The sequence below is a fragment of the Numenius arquata genome, chromosome 4, assembly GCF_964106895.1.
Source record: "Numenius arquata chromosome 4, bNumArq3.hap1.1, whole genome shotgun sequence".
NCBI lineage: Eukaryota > Metazoa > Chordata > Aves > Charadriiformes > Scolopacidae > Numenius > Numenius arquata.
This window is the reverse complement of record NC_133579.1, coordinates 9,436,874-9,453,230: the sequence shown is the minus strand read 5'-3', so window position 1 is coordinate 9,453,230 and position 16,357 is coordinate 9,436,874.

The window sequence follows — 16,357 nt, the reverse complement described above, 5'->3', positions numbered from 1 at the left end:
ATTCTGTTTTAATCTAACTACTGGACACACTTGAGTAATTAGCATATGTTAACAGCTATATCATGCGATATCATTACTCTTTGGTGAAAATCTGTCCAATATTAAATGAACTATTGAAGACCATGCAGGCACTCGGAGGTGCTGTTACCAGCTCCCTGCTTAGCACTAAGCTAAAGCTTCCATGATCTTTAAATTGTATTATTCTGTGCAGGGAGAAGAGACCGAGATGTACCTTCCCCTTGCTCGTGCTGATTAAGCCTGACAGGCCTCAGCTGTTCGATGGGCAGATTATTTCAGAACAGTCTGAAATAATAAATATTGAATTCGTGGCACACCAAAGGCAGTAAGTTTGTGGTGTTTCTGTTTGGATAGATATAGTTGGAATGGGTTCCTGAAGAGATTAAAAGTAGGACTGGTACTACTATTTGAGAGGCTGAGGGAGCTGGGGTTGTTCAGCCTGGGGAAAAGGAGGCTTAGGGGGGAGACCTTCTCGCTCTCTACAGCTACCTGAAAGGAGGGTGTAGAGGGGCAGGGGTCAGTCTCTTCTCCCATCACAAGTGATAGGACAAGAGAAAATGGCCTCAAGTTGCACCAGGGGAGGTTCAGATTGGATATTAGGAAAACTTTTTACATTGAAAGGGTTATTAAGCATTGGAATGGGCTGCCCAGGGAAGTGGTTGAGGCACCATCCCTGGAGGTGTTTAAAAGACGGATTGACATAGAGCTTAGTGACATGGTTTAGTGATGGTTTTTTATCAGACTTAGGTTGATGGTTGGACTAGATCTTAAAGGTCTCTTTCAACCTAGACAATTCTATGATTCTATGAATTATTTGAAAATAAACTTTGAAAACGCAAAGATTACTGTAACGACAAACAACAGTAGGCAGCAGCTATGATGAACATTTAGGGAACTGTAGCAATCGGATCAACTGTGTCCTTAATACAGCCAAATGTCAAGTTACGAATCTGGAAGGAACTGTGAAACATACCAATAGCCTGGAAAGCACTGGCCCTGGAAAGGCGTGGGATGACAGTAGAAAAACCGTGCAGCAGAAATATTTACTGCCGTTTGAGGTTTACAGAGTTGACTTTGTGACTGGGAAATTATTTTAATCCCTGTTTGTTACTGGTGAGTTTGATATTGTTTTATGGTACTGGTCCTGCTTCTTAAGAGCTTTAGAGATGGGACCAAAACAATAAATGGAAATGCAGAATTGAATATCTTATCTTAAAACAGCTCAAAGCAGGTTGTTATCAGGAAGAAACCAGAGAGGTGAGGTGATATAAAGTGGGCAGTTACTTCACAGAGGGGCAAAAAGCATTATAGGACTGTTTGGTAGAGAAAAGCATAACAAGAATTAGAAGGTTGTATAAAGCTGGAAACTTAGTTCAGATATTTTCAAAGTGAAATTAAAACACATTTTTCAAAAGTTGAACTACTGGAATGAACCAACCTTGAAAATCGATTTCTCTATCTTCTCATTTTTTGTTTAATTCTCATTGTTATGCTGGCTTTCTGTAAGATTTGTTGTAATTTGTCCAAACTTACTTGGATTTTGATCCAAGAAGGTAAAATAAGATGGCTTAGTTTTTGGAAAGCAATTTACTTTGTCTAGTCATACTAACAATTGATAAATTCTGCTGTATGTTTCATACTTAAAGGCTGGAAATGTTACGTACCTCACTGTGCATCTTCAATGTTTTCATTACAGCCGTTCCAAAAAAAAAAGTCTACTGAACTTCAAACAGATGATTAACAGAACTTAGATGACAGACCAGAAGTCACCTTCTTGCATTTCTTACTTGTAACGCTCCTCCTTTAGTAATGGTCTGAAGAGCTCTCCGGCAGCACATCTGAATGTTAAAGGAAAGACACTAAGTTTAAGAAGTTTTTCATCTAAAACTGAGAAGAGGGGAGGGTATCTCCTTCTTTTCTGTTTGCTGGGAGCTGTCTGCTGTCGAGTTAAATATGTGATCTATAAGCTACCTTTGTAGGCTCTTTTTCTGGGGTATGAGAAGATAGATGTGTTATTCCAAACTGCATTAAGGTAAACTGAGCGAGACATTCTTAGCTGTGGAATTGAAAAAAAATCCTTTTGGGAAATTCTGTAAGAGCTATTGTTTTACGTTTATAAATCTATCTCAGTCCAAATTAATTTGGTGAGATCTTAGACCATTTAAGTACTAATGAGCAAGTACTCCCAAATGGGAATACCCAGGAGTCATTTTTCCTATATGATGTTTTTTAGCTGAAGTTTGAATGGAAGGAATTGCTTATGCAGGGCTGTGAAGCTGGGATTTATTTCAGGGAATTCTTAGTATCTTACTAGGTGCTGATAGAAAATTTTTTATTGTTTATTTTAGCAAAAAAAAAAATATAAATCATAGTGTTTACTAGCTCTATCCTAAAAATTAGCAAATAATTGCACTTTGAGGACAAATTAAATTTCTGGTTTCCAAATTAAATTTTAATTAACTTTTTGATGGTAATAGGTGTCTACAGCATTCTGGACCAATGGAAGCCTCAGAGCTTCAGTGCCTGCGTTGTGCAAACCCCGGACAAATGTTCCATTTCAGTGAACAGAATTCAATTCTGTTTATCTTGCAACTGTTCCTAATCAAGTTAAATTAAATCATCATTAATCAGATGTTCACAATGTAGTTGTCCTTACAGTCTTTTGTGCTGAGTTAGTTAATCCATTTTAAATTAGATTTTACAACTAAAAAATCTCTGCCCGAATGTCAAAATGTAAGTGCTAGTTTTTTAAAAAGTTTGCAGTTAATAGAGAAGAAGTTAGCTAAGGTGTGTATTTCTACTTGCATTTGAATTCTTCTCTTAGCAAGTTGGTTCTTGATAAAAGAAATTGAGAAATATTAAATGGAGAAACCTTTGGCTCTAAATGCAGAATAGTGATGCCACTTTTTGTCCATGAATGAGTACCTTGGTACACGTGCATGCTTGTTTCTGCTTTTTTATTTATCACTTTTTAAATATTGGTTCTCTTGTTTTGAATATGTCGTGTACGCTTTCAACTCTTTTAACTATAAAATAGTTAAAATCCTGCATATTTTTATTGATGTGGTGCTACTTCCCATAGCAGTGCCCAGTTCCTGTAGCTTAAAAGGAATCATTGAAAGCAGAAGAGGGAGCAAAGTGGATATAGGCAGATGGTTGTGTTAAAATGTTTTTCGTTAAATGATGTGCTCCTGCTCTTACAGTCTAATAATTCTTTTGATTTCTAAGGAGTCTTCCAGAACACTATTTTTCCTGGAAGCAGACACAGATCTTAGACCCAGTTGGAACTGCTTGGTGACCTTGATGACCACTCCAAATACTCTAAGCCAGGATTTGGTCTGGGTGGAAGGAGTGGATGCTTCATCTGGAGAGATCAGACAATTGCACCTTGAAAGGATCTGCTCAGAGGAAAAAAACTGAACCTGAATCCTGTCTTGAATCCCAGCCCTGCAAAAGTTCAGATGTACGCTGAGTTGTATATGCATATTTAAGGTTTATCTATTCATCCACAAAAAAGGGAAAATGGCTGTTCTAACTTGATTTTAGTTGTTTTGAAGGTGCTCTTCCCTCTGCTCTTTGTGAAAATGGTAAAAATAAACTTTGTGCAATTGGCTTGCAAGGAGGGAGCTAACTCTTCCTGACCGTACTGTACTGCAAGCTGGTTTTAAGGTAGAGGCTAACAATCCACTTTGATAGAATCAAAAATCAAACTCAAAGGCCTGGAAACATTCTAGGTTTCAGTGAGACTGCACAGATAGGGCTGGCATCAGGCACAACCTGATGGAGGACTAAGCCCTGTTATTAGGGATGTGCCTAAGAAAGATTCCCTGAACATTTCTGTCTTGCCCATTGCACATTAACCACACCTGTCACACAGACAAGGGAAAATCAGAAATGAAAGATTCTTTGCCATGTGATGATTTAAGGTGTCAGCAGAGTCATTTTTACTTGCTGAAAAAGGGGTTTAATTTCAAAAGAGTTTTTGTTTTGTTTTGTTTTTTTTGAAAATGTAGTGCAATTCAGCTTCCAGGTTTCTGTCTGGGTCTCCATGGTCTGCATTTCCCCCTCTCTAAAGAAATTGCTTAAATGAACAGATTTAACTAAACAGAGGAGAAGGGCAGATGGATGTGTCAGTCTGGCAAATCCAAAGGCAATTTGAGCTCAGGAGGCAGAACAGCCCCTTTCAGCAAGTGTAGGCAGGAGAGGGTGCTTGTTTAGTGGGGACCCATAACACATCGCCGCTGAAGTAGTGACTGCTCTGTGACTGTTCTGTCAGCTGGGACTCTGGATGCTCAGGATGCTGAGCTTCTGACACCTCCTTCCCTTCATTCCTGACTCTACTCGTTGTCTCTGCCGGTCATTCCTGTTCAGTAGAACTGTGCAGGCAGTACGCCACTTCTTACAGACCACTGTAGTGGTTTGAGGTCTTTCCCTTTCCTTCAGTACCTTTCTTGGTCCAGTTTCTTCAGCAGAAGACCTCAAGATATACTATAAACTAACACTTAGCTTGGGTACATTAAGCAAGTTTGTATTGTTTTATCTTCTCACCACGGCACTTGTCCTACTTCTATTTAATTGGTTTGCCCCCATCTGGTAAGCTTATGGTGCTGGCAGATAATCTGTGCCCAAGGACTCCAGCCTTGTGGAGTTCTCGTGAGAGCAGCTGTCCTTCCTCAGGTCCTCGCTTCACTATTATCATAGAATGGTTTGGGTTGGAAGGGACCTTAAAGATCATTGAGTTCCAACCCCCCTGCCATGGGCAGGGACACCTCCCACTAGACTAGGTCGCCCAAAGCCCCATCCAGCCTGGCCTTGAACACCTCCAGGGATGGGGCATCCACGGCTTCTCTGGGCAACCTGTTCCAGTGTCTCACCACCCTCACAGGAAAGAATTTCTTCATGATATCTAGTCTAAATCTTCCCTCTTTCAGTTTAAAACTGTTACCCCTTGATACCCCATTACTCTTATTATTATTAGCTTGGTTTATTAGCAAATAAAGTTTGGTTAGTAACTGTGTGCAGCCTGCAATACAGAGTTCTCCAGTGTTTTGATGTTTCACATTTAAATCTGACAATTCTTTGAAACCCCCCCCCAGGGGACTCTTAATAATATAGGAAGTTTACCTAGCTAGTGCTTTCTGTATTCCTGTTGTTACAGAGCTCAGCCTTTGGAATACAGTTCTGTCTGGTTTTTGGGGGGGTGTTGTAGTATCTCATGTAGTATCTCATGGCCCAAATTAAGACATAATGGTTAGGTTGCACATATAATAGAGATGGAATAGGTCATAGTGTCAGTAAATAAATGTGAGAAAACTAGAACCTTGAAAGTATTTTGGAAGAACTTTGATTCTCCATGTTTCTTCTCTAACCTGCACTGACCTCTTCCACAGAGCAGTTTTTATTTGTTATTTGCTCAGCTAAACATTATCTCACATGTGTACAGCAAGTCTCTTTAAGTTCTGTATCAGAGGCCTGAGCCTGCAGTGCTTAATGCCTCTCTTCCCAAGCAACTCCCTGGAGTTGACTGGCCTGCCTGTAGGCACATGTGAGAGTAAACTTGGGTTTAATGCTTGATTCTTAAGCTTTTTGTGGCTGGTGCCATGTCTTTTGGTGTGCCCGCAATTCCTAAAGAGAGTGGCTGCTGGGTTCCAGTTGCAATCTTCAGGCCATACTGCAGTAAAACTTTGAAACAATAAAAAAAAATCAGTTTAGTGACTACATTATTGGTTTATCCAGTTCTAGCTCCTAATACCTGAATAAATTCTAGCTCCCAGTGCCTTGACTGATATTGCAGTATGGGTCCCATGAATCTCCAAGTTGATGCATTGGTGGCTATAATCTTTAGTTTTGGTGTACAGAAAGTGTATGGAAGAGAAAAATATTTTTCTCTCTCTTTCTCTTTTGAAGTGGCAGTTTAGCTGAACCCATAAAAAGTCAGAACATGTCAACCTGGCAAGGTCTGTTTGCCTTAGATGTCTGTATAGGCTTTATTACCCAATCGACTGCGCAAGCAGAGCAGGCAGAGGTGACCTGGAATCAGTGATTTCCAAACAGCTTTTACTCATGGCCAAGGCCACCAACAAGCACGCGCTTAATTTTATGAATTTTCTTAGAATAGTAGCATATGCAAGCTCAGATAGTGCTGCTGCCTTTGTACAAGCACAGTAACTAAGTATTTGTTAAATGCTGTTGCGATCATGAGGTATCTTTATTATGGAGAAAATTATATTTTGCTAATAGACTTGTTTAAGTCTACTCTTAGATGAACAAATTGGTCTCTTTTCCATAGAGCAACAATGTGGTAGTCAATAGTATGGATTTTTTTTTAATATCTTCAGAAGAACTTGAAATTTTGTGTAGTAGCAGTAGCATTGTTATAGAAAGCTTGTTTACAGTTATAAGAATATTTTAAATCCTGCAAGACAGGATAAAAAGATCTGTAACTATACTATCAGATAGGAAAAATCTTATTTGGACTAAGATTTTTTTAGATGGAACCAAGCAGCGGTGCCAAAGCTGCTGGTCTGATGAAGTCAGACTAATCTTCAGACTAATGATCTCCATTACAGTTTGTTCAGGATGCGATACGTATTTTGTCTAAATACCCTCAGTGAAATATGGATGTAGATTCTGCCAATAACTTGTACTTTATAGCAAAAGGAAAGTGTTAGGCTTTAAATAGAAACCTGAGTATATTGGAGATTTGAAGGCCAGGCTTGAGTGTTAGTTAAGCAACTGAGAAGCGGCTGCTCATGTCGGCAGAGCCTGGTTTGCCCTTACACAGAGCAGCGGATTACAGATGCGATGCAAGTTGGTCACAGCAAATGATTAGGGGGAGATTTTTTTCCTCCTTTCTTTATCTTGTCATTCAGAGGGAGGAACAGATTGTAATCCGCGTCAGGTATTTGTGCTAGAAAAGCTTCAACAGATGTGACAGTAAAGACACTACCTGTGCAGGTGGCTACCTCTCTTTCATAAACATCATGCTTTTTCTTGTATCCTTGCCTACTTGAGCACCTGACACTGAAACTGAGGGAGTCTTCTGACAATGTATTTTCATTCTGTACTCTCAGGGTCTCATCTATTATGTTGCACCTCATCCTCATATTATTTGGTCTTCTGCAGCTAGTGCTTGAGTAATGAGTAGCTTGGGTGACCAATTAGGCTGGTCATGTAGCAGTTTTCTGCTAAAAAATTACTTTCTTGAGGATAGATCATAATAGTTTGTAACCCAAGGATTCACCTTTCTGAGAGCCAGATTTTTATGCACTTAAGAAATCATTTGGAAGGCATGTATTAAAGTGGAAGAAAGCAAATCAACTCTTCCTCAACTCAGGAGTGGCAGATTGTCACATTTGGTGCAAACATCACTAATGGATTCTGCTTTTTATATTCTTTGCACTTCCTCTTATTTTTTTTGCCAGCGCTAACCTAAATTTTTCATGTTAAAGACTTTAAATCTCTTTTGTGTTGCTTCTCTGTTGCTACTACTCTGAAGGTATTGGTATCTGGATGTTTCTCGGCCCTACTGCGGTCAGAATTAAGTCCTTTCACTTAAAGGTAAGATAAAAGGTAAAAGGCAAGATTTGTACTGGAAGCATGAGCCTATTCCCTTACTCAGTGAGCAAAAATGCTGTGAACACAGAGGATCTTTCTGGAGAAATAGCACAGTGGATATAAGAAGTGAATGGTAACAAGGGACCTTGGTTAGCATTAGAGGGGGTGGTGGCTGGTTCTCACAGCAACACATTATTATGGACTTCTCTTTTCCCCATTGCTTTTCTGTCTTTTGCATGCTAGACCTTGCCTCTGTCTTTCTTCATCATTTTTGACTAAGTGGATGATTATCGCCTTTAACCGAAGTTCAGAGCACTTTGGCAGTATCACCAGCTCTCAGTTTCATCCCAGTAATGAGATTTTAGCTGCTGTTGCAGCTGATCTGTCATCCCGTGACATGCCAAAGACTACAGATATTGCAACTTAGCTCTAGCAGAACTTCCCCTTTCTGTTGTTTTTTCTCTTTTTTTTTTTTTTTTCTTGCCTCTGTTTCCTGAAGCAGAACAGTCAGACTGGATTGCTGCAGAAGTCAGCAGGAGCTTGTTCTTATTCTGTGATTCTGGGTTTTCTAGATGAAGAATGTAAAAGGAAAACAAACAAACAAACAAAAAAGCTCTACAAGCAAAAAGTGACTCTGCTTATGAATTTCTTCCTATGAGCCCTGCATCAGTCCCTTGAAGCTTCCCCTTCCCTGCAGCAGCACCAAGACTGGGATAAAAGAGGAGGGATGAATCATGGAATAATTTAGGTTGAAAGCTACCTCTCGTTCATCTGTACCCTAGGGTTCTTTCACCCTGCTCTTCAGCCTCGGTAAGGGACAAGCAAATCTTGTTGCATTTAAACCCATGGTAGTACAGGAAATCTGTGGAGTCGCAAGTGAGAAACATGGAGTACAAGGTAATGACTTGCCCTTCACTAAGGGCAGGTCCTGCCTGACCAACCTAGAGGCCTTCTACGATGGAGTGACTACATCAGTGGACAAGGGAAGAGCTACAGATGTCATCTATCTGGACTTCCCTAAGGCCTTTGACACAGTCCCCCACAGCATCCTTCTCTCTAAATCGGATAGGTAAGGATTTGATGCATGGACTGTTTGGTGGATGAGGAATTGGCTGGATGGTTGCACCCAGAGAATAGTGGTCAACTGCTCATTGTCCAGATGGAGATCAGGGACAAGTAGTGTAATGTCTCTCAGGGGTGGTCTGTACTGGGACCAGTACTGTTCAATATCTTCATTAATGACATAGACAGTGGGATCAAGTGCACCCTCAGCTAACCCTCAGCAGATGACGCCTAGCTGAGTGGTGCAGTTGACATGTCCAAGGGGTGGGATGCCATCCAGAGGGACCTGGACAAACTCAAGAAGTGGCCCCATGTGAACCTCACGGAGTTCAACAAGGCCAAGTGCAAAGTCCTGCACCTGGGTCAGGGCAACCCCTAGTATCAATCCAGGCTGGGGGATGAAGGGATTGAGAGCAGCCCTGAGGAGAAGGACTTGGGGGTGTTTGTGGATGAAAAGCTAGACTTGAGCCAGGAACGTCCGTTGGCAGCCCAGAAAGCCAACCATATCCTGATTGGCCAGCAGGTCATGGGAGGTGATCTGCTTCTCTGCTCCACTCTCTGGACTAGGTGACCTTTAAAGGGCCCTTCCAACCCAAACTATTCTATGATTCTGTGAATTCCCTGGCTGAGGAAAACCAGACAGGTGTGATGCACAGGTCAAATGAAAAGATGGAGTTTTGTGGACCTGTTGGGACTGTTGCCACCAGTGACAACTCTTAGAACAAGGACTTAATACATCTTATTTCAGAAATGATGGGAATAGGTGTCAAGAAAGGGCAAGGTCCCAAAGACTAAAACATAATCTTTGCGCCCAGAATCACAACTTTCTAAGTGTTTAGAATACAACTCATTTTTCAGTTTTATATTAGTGAGGTTGTCATTTAGGGTAGAATGTAGTTCTTACCCAGAAGAGATTTCCAGGTGTCTTCAGGTTTCTTTAAAATCCTTCCTTTGAATGATGTGATTGATGTAATTTCTTTCGGAGGTTTGCGGGGGGAAAGTAATGATGGAGGTAGATTTGACTTGCACCAATGAGCCCAGCAAGACAGGCTCTTTTTTTCCTCCTGTGAGCAGAGATTGTTTTCTATTGCTCTGTGTAAGACAAGCAAATTAATAAAACTCTCATGTTTATAAGAAACATCTGCAGCGCCAAACATAAATATGGAGAAACTTATCAGAATAAACAGGAAACAGAATGAAAAAAGTAGTGTTATAAAATGACAGTCAATGTCTTTGATTTCTGATTAGGAATTCAGATAGGTTTTCTCTGTTATATTTTAAAGTAAACAAACAAAAAAAGCAGTTCTGCACCTGGACTGTTACTGTGAAGTGTGTACATCTCACCAACTGATTTGAGCAGTGTGGCTGTGATAGTCATGAGATGTTGCACACCAAAATTTAATGTCAGCAGATGGGAACATCTCTGTAGTTTGGTGGATCCCTATTTGCACATATAGAAATAGATAGAAAATCATTCCTGGATTGTGCCCCGATGTACCTCTTCTGTGATTTCAAGTTAATAGAAATCTACAAAGCCACTTTCTGCCCTTCTAGTAATAGTTATTGAGGAGACTTTCGGGAGCTGGTTTCTCTTCCTGTGGTGGAAGTCTTAGATTAAGTTCCTACTGATGTTGACGAGACTGGAAGCAAACCAACGCCAAGTGTCTCGGGGAACTTTTACTGTGTAAGAACTCCAAAGAAGCGGCTGGTAAATGTTTTCAAAAGACAATGCTATATGAGACTACATAGATTTCAGTATATGAATGCATGGTAGGAGAAAGTTAACAGTTCTACAATTAAAATGGAAAAAGCAGAAGTGTTAGTTACTAGAGAAGCTGTGAAAATAATTCATTTCAGAAAGAGTTGGATGATAGCTATTTAGCAGATCTGACCTAAGTAAAATATATCAGAAACTTCAGCAAACCAAAACATTGTGACAGCCAGTATAGATCAAATGAAACAAAGTGCTGTGCTTTTCATCTTTTAATCCTTTAACTTGAAGTAATTTTGAAATGAAAGAGTTTTTTAAATGGGAAGAAAACCAGAAATGTGTCATTTTGAATACAGTGAAAGGAAAGAATTAATTTGCTTATTTCCAATCTAAGAGATTCAGGAAATACAAACCATATATAACTGTTTTGATTGACTACGATTTGCACTTTTTTCCACCAAAGTTGTTGGCCAAAGTGTTTTGCTAGATCTGTGCCATCTTGACTCCCTTGGCTTATGCACCAATTACATGATACGATGCCTAAACCGAGAATACTGTCTCTCCAGGATCTCCTTTCACAGGGTAATTAAGAGCCAAAGTCTCCAGGGCACGTTTGTTATTTTACATGATCGATAGCTATTGTTCCTGTAGAAATCGAAATTTATTTTAAAAGCTGACAACCAAGCTGCATTTCTTTGGCAGTCCTGGATACTCTGAGAAGAGAATTCAGTTCAGCGATTAGGACACTTAAGTGTAAGGTACCTGCCTGTATACATTTATGTAAGAGCAAGGTTCCCAGCTCCCATCCTAGTCCGGGAAGGTTTAGGGCTTGATTGGGCTGCCATCCCACAGTTAGATTCCAGAAGCCTTGTAGTCTCTGAAAACACCGTGAAGTCAACAGATTTGACACTTGATTTATGGGAATCCTATATGAAGTGAGTCCGGAGATGACATGGGATACCAAAGGGCATGGCTGTAGGTACCTGTGCGTGGACAATGAGTCAAAGCCCTTTTTAGTGCCATCATTTCAGTGTAGAGATTTATTTGGTTTACCCTAAAGTGGACACACGTACTTTGGCAGCTGCTGGTGTTCAGCTCTGTGCTCGTGCTGACCAGACCACATTAGGAGTTTTGAAACCTGGTTCCCATATGGACACCTACAGATAGGTTCCTTAATCTGTGAGCTGGCTCTAACTCTCTGTCACTCTCAAAATAGGAATTTTAACTTTATTTTTTAAATTATATTTTCCTATAGTCTTTGGTGGCACAATTTAATAATTTATTTTTCAGACTGTAACTCAAATTATTTTCATCTACATACGTGGCACCCAATTTTTTCCTTTCTTTCTTGTATGCTCACTATATATTCGTTACAAAAAATTTACGTTACACTGAAGCTAGGAACTTGAAGTAAAGGCTGTTAATGTAAGAAAAATACTTGCCTCAAAAATATTATAATTATCCCCCAGATAAGCATAACAGGCAGTGAAACTTCTGTATTTCTGTGGTTATTTCTTGTTGCCCAGCATGTTTTTGACAACATATAAATTGTAATGATGGTTCTATAGTGCAGGTGATGGTTGCACGTGTGTTTTATTTGGCAGGCTCCAGACAGATTATTTTCTGTATGTTTTTACTGATAGTCCTCTGCACAAAGGTTCAAGGCTGATTGACGGTGCAGTTTGGTGTACTGATCTTTAGCAATCGCTATAGTAGTGGAACACCTTAATAAATGCTGTTCAAGGCCAGTTTCCAAGGTTGAACATTATCACCTAATAACTTTGATCAGAGGGGTAGCAAATATTTGCATAAGTACATGCAGGTGGATTCAGTCTGCTGTATTTTATTTACAGCAGTAACTGCTTGGAATAGGGTCTTGTCTGAGGTCTACTCTGGAAATTGAGGTTCATGGTGTCCACTAAACCGTCACTTTTACTGGGCTCTCCTCCTTTTCTCCTCTACTCTGCACTGGTGAGGCCACAACTGGAATACTGCATCCAGTTCTGGGCTCCCCAGTTCAAGAGAGACAGGGAACTACTGGAGAGAGTCCAACGTAGCGCAGCTAAGACAATTAAGGGATTAGAGCACCTCCCTTATGAGGAAAGGCTCAAAGAGCTGGGACTCTTTAGCCTGGAGAAGAGAAGGCTGAGGGGAGACCTTATCTATGTTTACAAGTACCTAAAGGGTGGGTTGAAGGATGATGGAGCTGGACTCTTTTCAGTGGTTCCCAGTGACAGGACGAGGGGCAACAGGCACAAGCTGGAACATAGGAAGTTCCATTCAAATATGAGGAGAAACTTCTTTAGGGTGGGGGTGACAGAGCCCTGGAACAGGCTGCCCAGGGAGATTGTGGAGTCCCCTTCTTTGGAGATTTTCAAGACCCGCCTGGTTGCAGTCCTGAGTGATGTGCTCTGGGCAATCCTGCTTTGGCAGGGGAGTTGGACTAGATGATCTGTAGAGGTCCCTTCCAACTCTGACAATTCCGTGATTCCATGATTCTGACTCCATCCTATCGTATCTCCTGAGAGTTGCCCTTTCTGTCACTTCTTCCCTTAATCTTTTGTTCTCCCTCGCTCTTCTGTTGCTCACTTCGCTGGTGATCGTGCCACGTTCCTTTTTTGCTTCTAAGCTTGCAGAAGGCACCGTTTAAAATCACATTCTGGAGTACTGCTTCTAAGTGCTGGTCTGGCTTCCCACCAATTGAATTTATACCTGTTTCACTTGAGTGAAACTGCTTCCCAGTGTCTTTAGCCAGGTCAAGTCTCAAAAACAGTACCTCATCCTCATCCTTGGTCACCCATCAGCCATCTCTGTCAGTCAGTGGTGCTCCTCTACTGAAAATGTTCTCTCTTGGCTTCTGCATAACTGCTGTTAAGATACAGCCTTTTCTAGACATTCTCCTGACAAAACATTAATCCAAGTGCTCCCTTCTTGCACTGTAGCAATTTTCTATTGTTCTCCCATACTACTACATCCATTTGTATTTCTGCTGCAAAGGTGGTTTATCTATACTGTGGTCCCTCCTCCCTTGCCGCCTTCTGCTGCATCCTCTATAGCACCAAAGGAGCTTTCAAGGAGCTTCTTAACTCACTTTCAAAACTCACTTTCAAGGAGCTTCATAGCTGAATCCTCACATACCTGTCATCTGGTATTAACTGTCTAGTTCTCATGCTTTAGATCTGACCAGATCAAGATGCTTTAGTCTCAGTGATAAACTTGACATTAACCAACCTGTTGGTCTCTTCAGACCACTAGCTGGCATGCTGGCCAAGCTGCCTCGCCATGCCCTTGCCCTCCTCTGGATGGATGGCTTTCTCCTTGTCTTTTCCTCAGATTGTGACATCCTTGGGAGACACACGGTGGGTTTGTTCTGTGTTTGTATAATTCTTATATGATATAAGTCTTGATCTGTGTGGAAATAATATCAGTAATAAATAACAATAGTAAATATTGTCCTAGCTGAGAGGCCAAGGAATAAGCATGTAACTTGTGCCATCATTTAGCTTTAGAAACCGCTTGTGGGGTGAGATGGGGCTGGCCCTTCAGCCCTGGCCTCTGCTCTGCCCGTGCCAGGAGCCTCAGCAGTTGGCTTGGATCTTCTGAATTGTAACCAGGCGTCTACCTTCTGGAATCACAATGCCTCTACTGGGAACCGAATATCAGCCTTCTGCAGGTAGCTCTGCAGTATAGAACATCTCTGTGGCATCTCGTAGCATCTGGCTGTGGTTTCTGCAGATGCTGCAGAATTCCTAATGCTTTATCATATCACTGGATTTCAGGAAAAGTCCTTTGACTAGAGTCTCTTTTCAGATACAGGAGAATCTCTTTTAACTCCAGACACACAATTTCAATAGACAACAGTTGTTTTGGTCTGTTTACCCAGGTTTGCTGTATCTAACTAATACCTGTAAGAAGCCAACGTACCAAGAGTATGAGGCACGGTTACCAGAATTCATATAACTGACTGTTGCTTTTGTCCTTAATGGTTTCCCCTCTCATTTTTAACATCAGCTTTTAATCCTCAGAAGGATATTATTGCTTGTTCTAACTTCTTACATCTAGGAAGGAAAATAGCCATGAAATGAGCCAGTTCAATGTGGAGGATGTATTTTCAGAAAGGCCCCCCTTGACTGTTTGCTTTGCTGGGGCTTTGCTTACTTGGGCAGAGCAGTCAAGACAAAATGTCACATAAATCAGAGAGGAAGCCTTTCTCTCAGTGTAAGGGCAATTATCACTAAAGAAGGGAGCAGAGCTGAGGTCACAGTAGGTCAGCAAGGCCCAGATCTCCTCTCACCAACTGATGCAACGTTCCTCACCCTGTGCTTCAAACCAGCCATGCAAGCTCTTGGTTGCCCAGAGAAGTTGTGGACGCCCCATCCCTGGAGGTGTTCAAGGCCAGGCTGGATGGGGCTTTGAGCAACCTGGTCTAGTGGGAGGTGTCCCTGCCCATGGCAGGGGGTTGGAACTCGATGATCTTTAAGGTCCCTTCCAACCCGAACCATTCTATGATTGGTGGTGAATGATAAAGCTTTCACAGGCACCAGATGTTCATATCTGTCCACAATTCTCTTGCAGGCTCTGATTTATCTTTTGAGGTGCTCTGTGCAACAGAGGCCAGACATCCGTACAGCGCATGGACTGAGAAGAGACAGGGGAGCTGGCACTGATCTCTCTACAAACCAAGCAAAAGGTGAGACTGGCCACGGTGCAGCTGGCAGAGGGACATCAGAGGGGTGGCAAGGACAGGGCAATGCTCTCTTGCCAGCAAGCACTGCCCACAGGGTGTTTGCCATCAGCTAACACGAGGATGGAGGCCTCCCAGAGACCTCCAGAACCTGACAGAAACCCAGTTGTTTTCTTGAAGAGCTGAGCACTTGCAGGTTGAGCACCTCTGAGAGCAAGTCCATTGCTTAGGAGCCTTATACAGATCCTGAGGAAGCTCCACTTGTGTTTGCCATACTCTTGGGCAAAGTGGATCTCTTACCATGCGTAGGGTGAAGTGGGCGTCTAGCCTGGACTTTTCCAGCCTATGGTCTTTAATGATGTTCTTGTGGATGTTTATGTCTCAAGTCTCCAGTTACTGGTGACTGTGAGACATCTAATCCCTTTCCAATCAACTCTTACACAGATCTTGCTAAGAAATAATTACACGGCCCCTCACACCAAAGAGTTGTCAAAACAAGAGTGATTCAGTCAGCCAAAGTATTTTAATCTTTCACAGTCTCTATGGGATCCTGCTATCTGATGAGATGAATTTCAGAAATTACTATTACCCTTAACGAGATAAGCAGGGTCTGCAGCATCTTATATGTTAGTGAATTATGTAAAATGAACTTCTCATTTTAAAAATCTGTGTCTCTTTAGTGAATTGCTCTGAAGTGACCTCTCTCTCTCTTTTCATGACACGTGGACCACTGAAGATCATTTGATTTCAAGCGTGTCCCACAGAGTTGTCTGTCTTGGCAGAAAACAAACTAAAGTCAACAACAGTTAGTAAGCTGGGTATTTACACAGACAGCAGTCCATTTAATAGTATGTAACCTTTTTATTGTTTAATTCTAAGGTTATTATGAGACAATGACTGCTTTTACCACCAAACCTCCTGTATGCAGCTAGCTTAAGAGGGACAGATTGTAGGCATAATTATGATCAAGCCCCCTCTGTGTGCTGTTTAACTGTGCTCACCTTACAGTGGTGTAAATGAGAGCAGATCTTGGCCCTATCTTTGGGCTGCCGACACGCAACTGTAGCACTCAGTGCAGTTCATAAATGGCAAATACCTATTTATGCCGCTCCAGCTATCCATTTACACCAAGACCATGTACGATATCTTTCAAAGCACCCTATTCCACCTATTTATTTCATGCTTCCAGAAAAATATCCCATGACTTTTCCTCTTTTTGCTTCCTCTTTTTTTTTTTCTTCAGAAATTTGCATGAAATGTCTTACAACATACACACCAGTTCATCCTGATGTTTCTACAGTAAAATACAAAAGCAACTTAAGAAA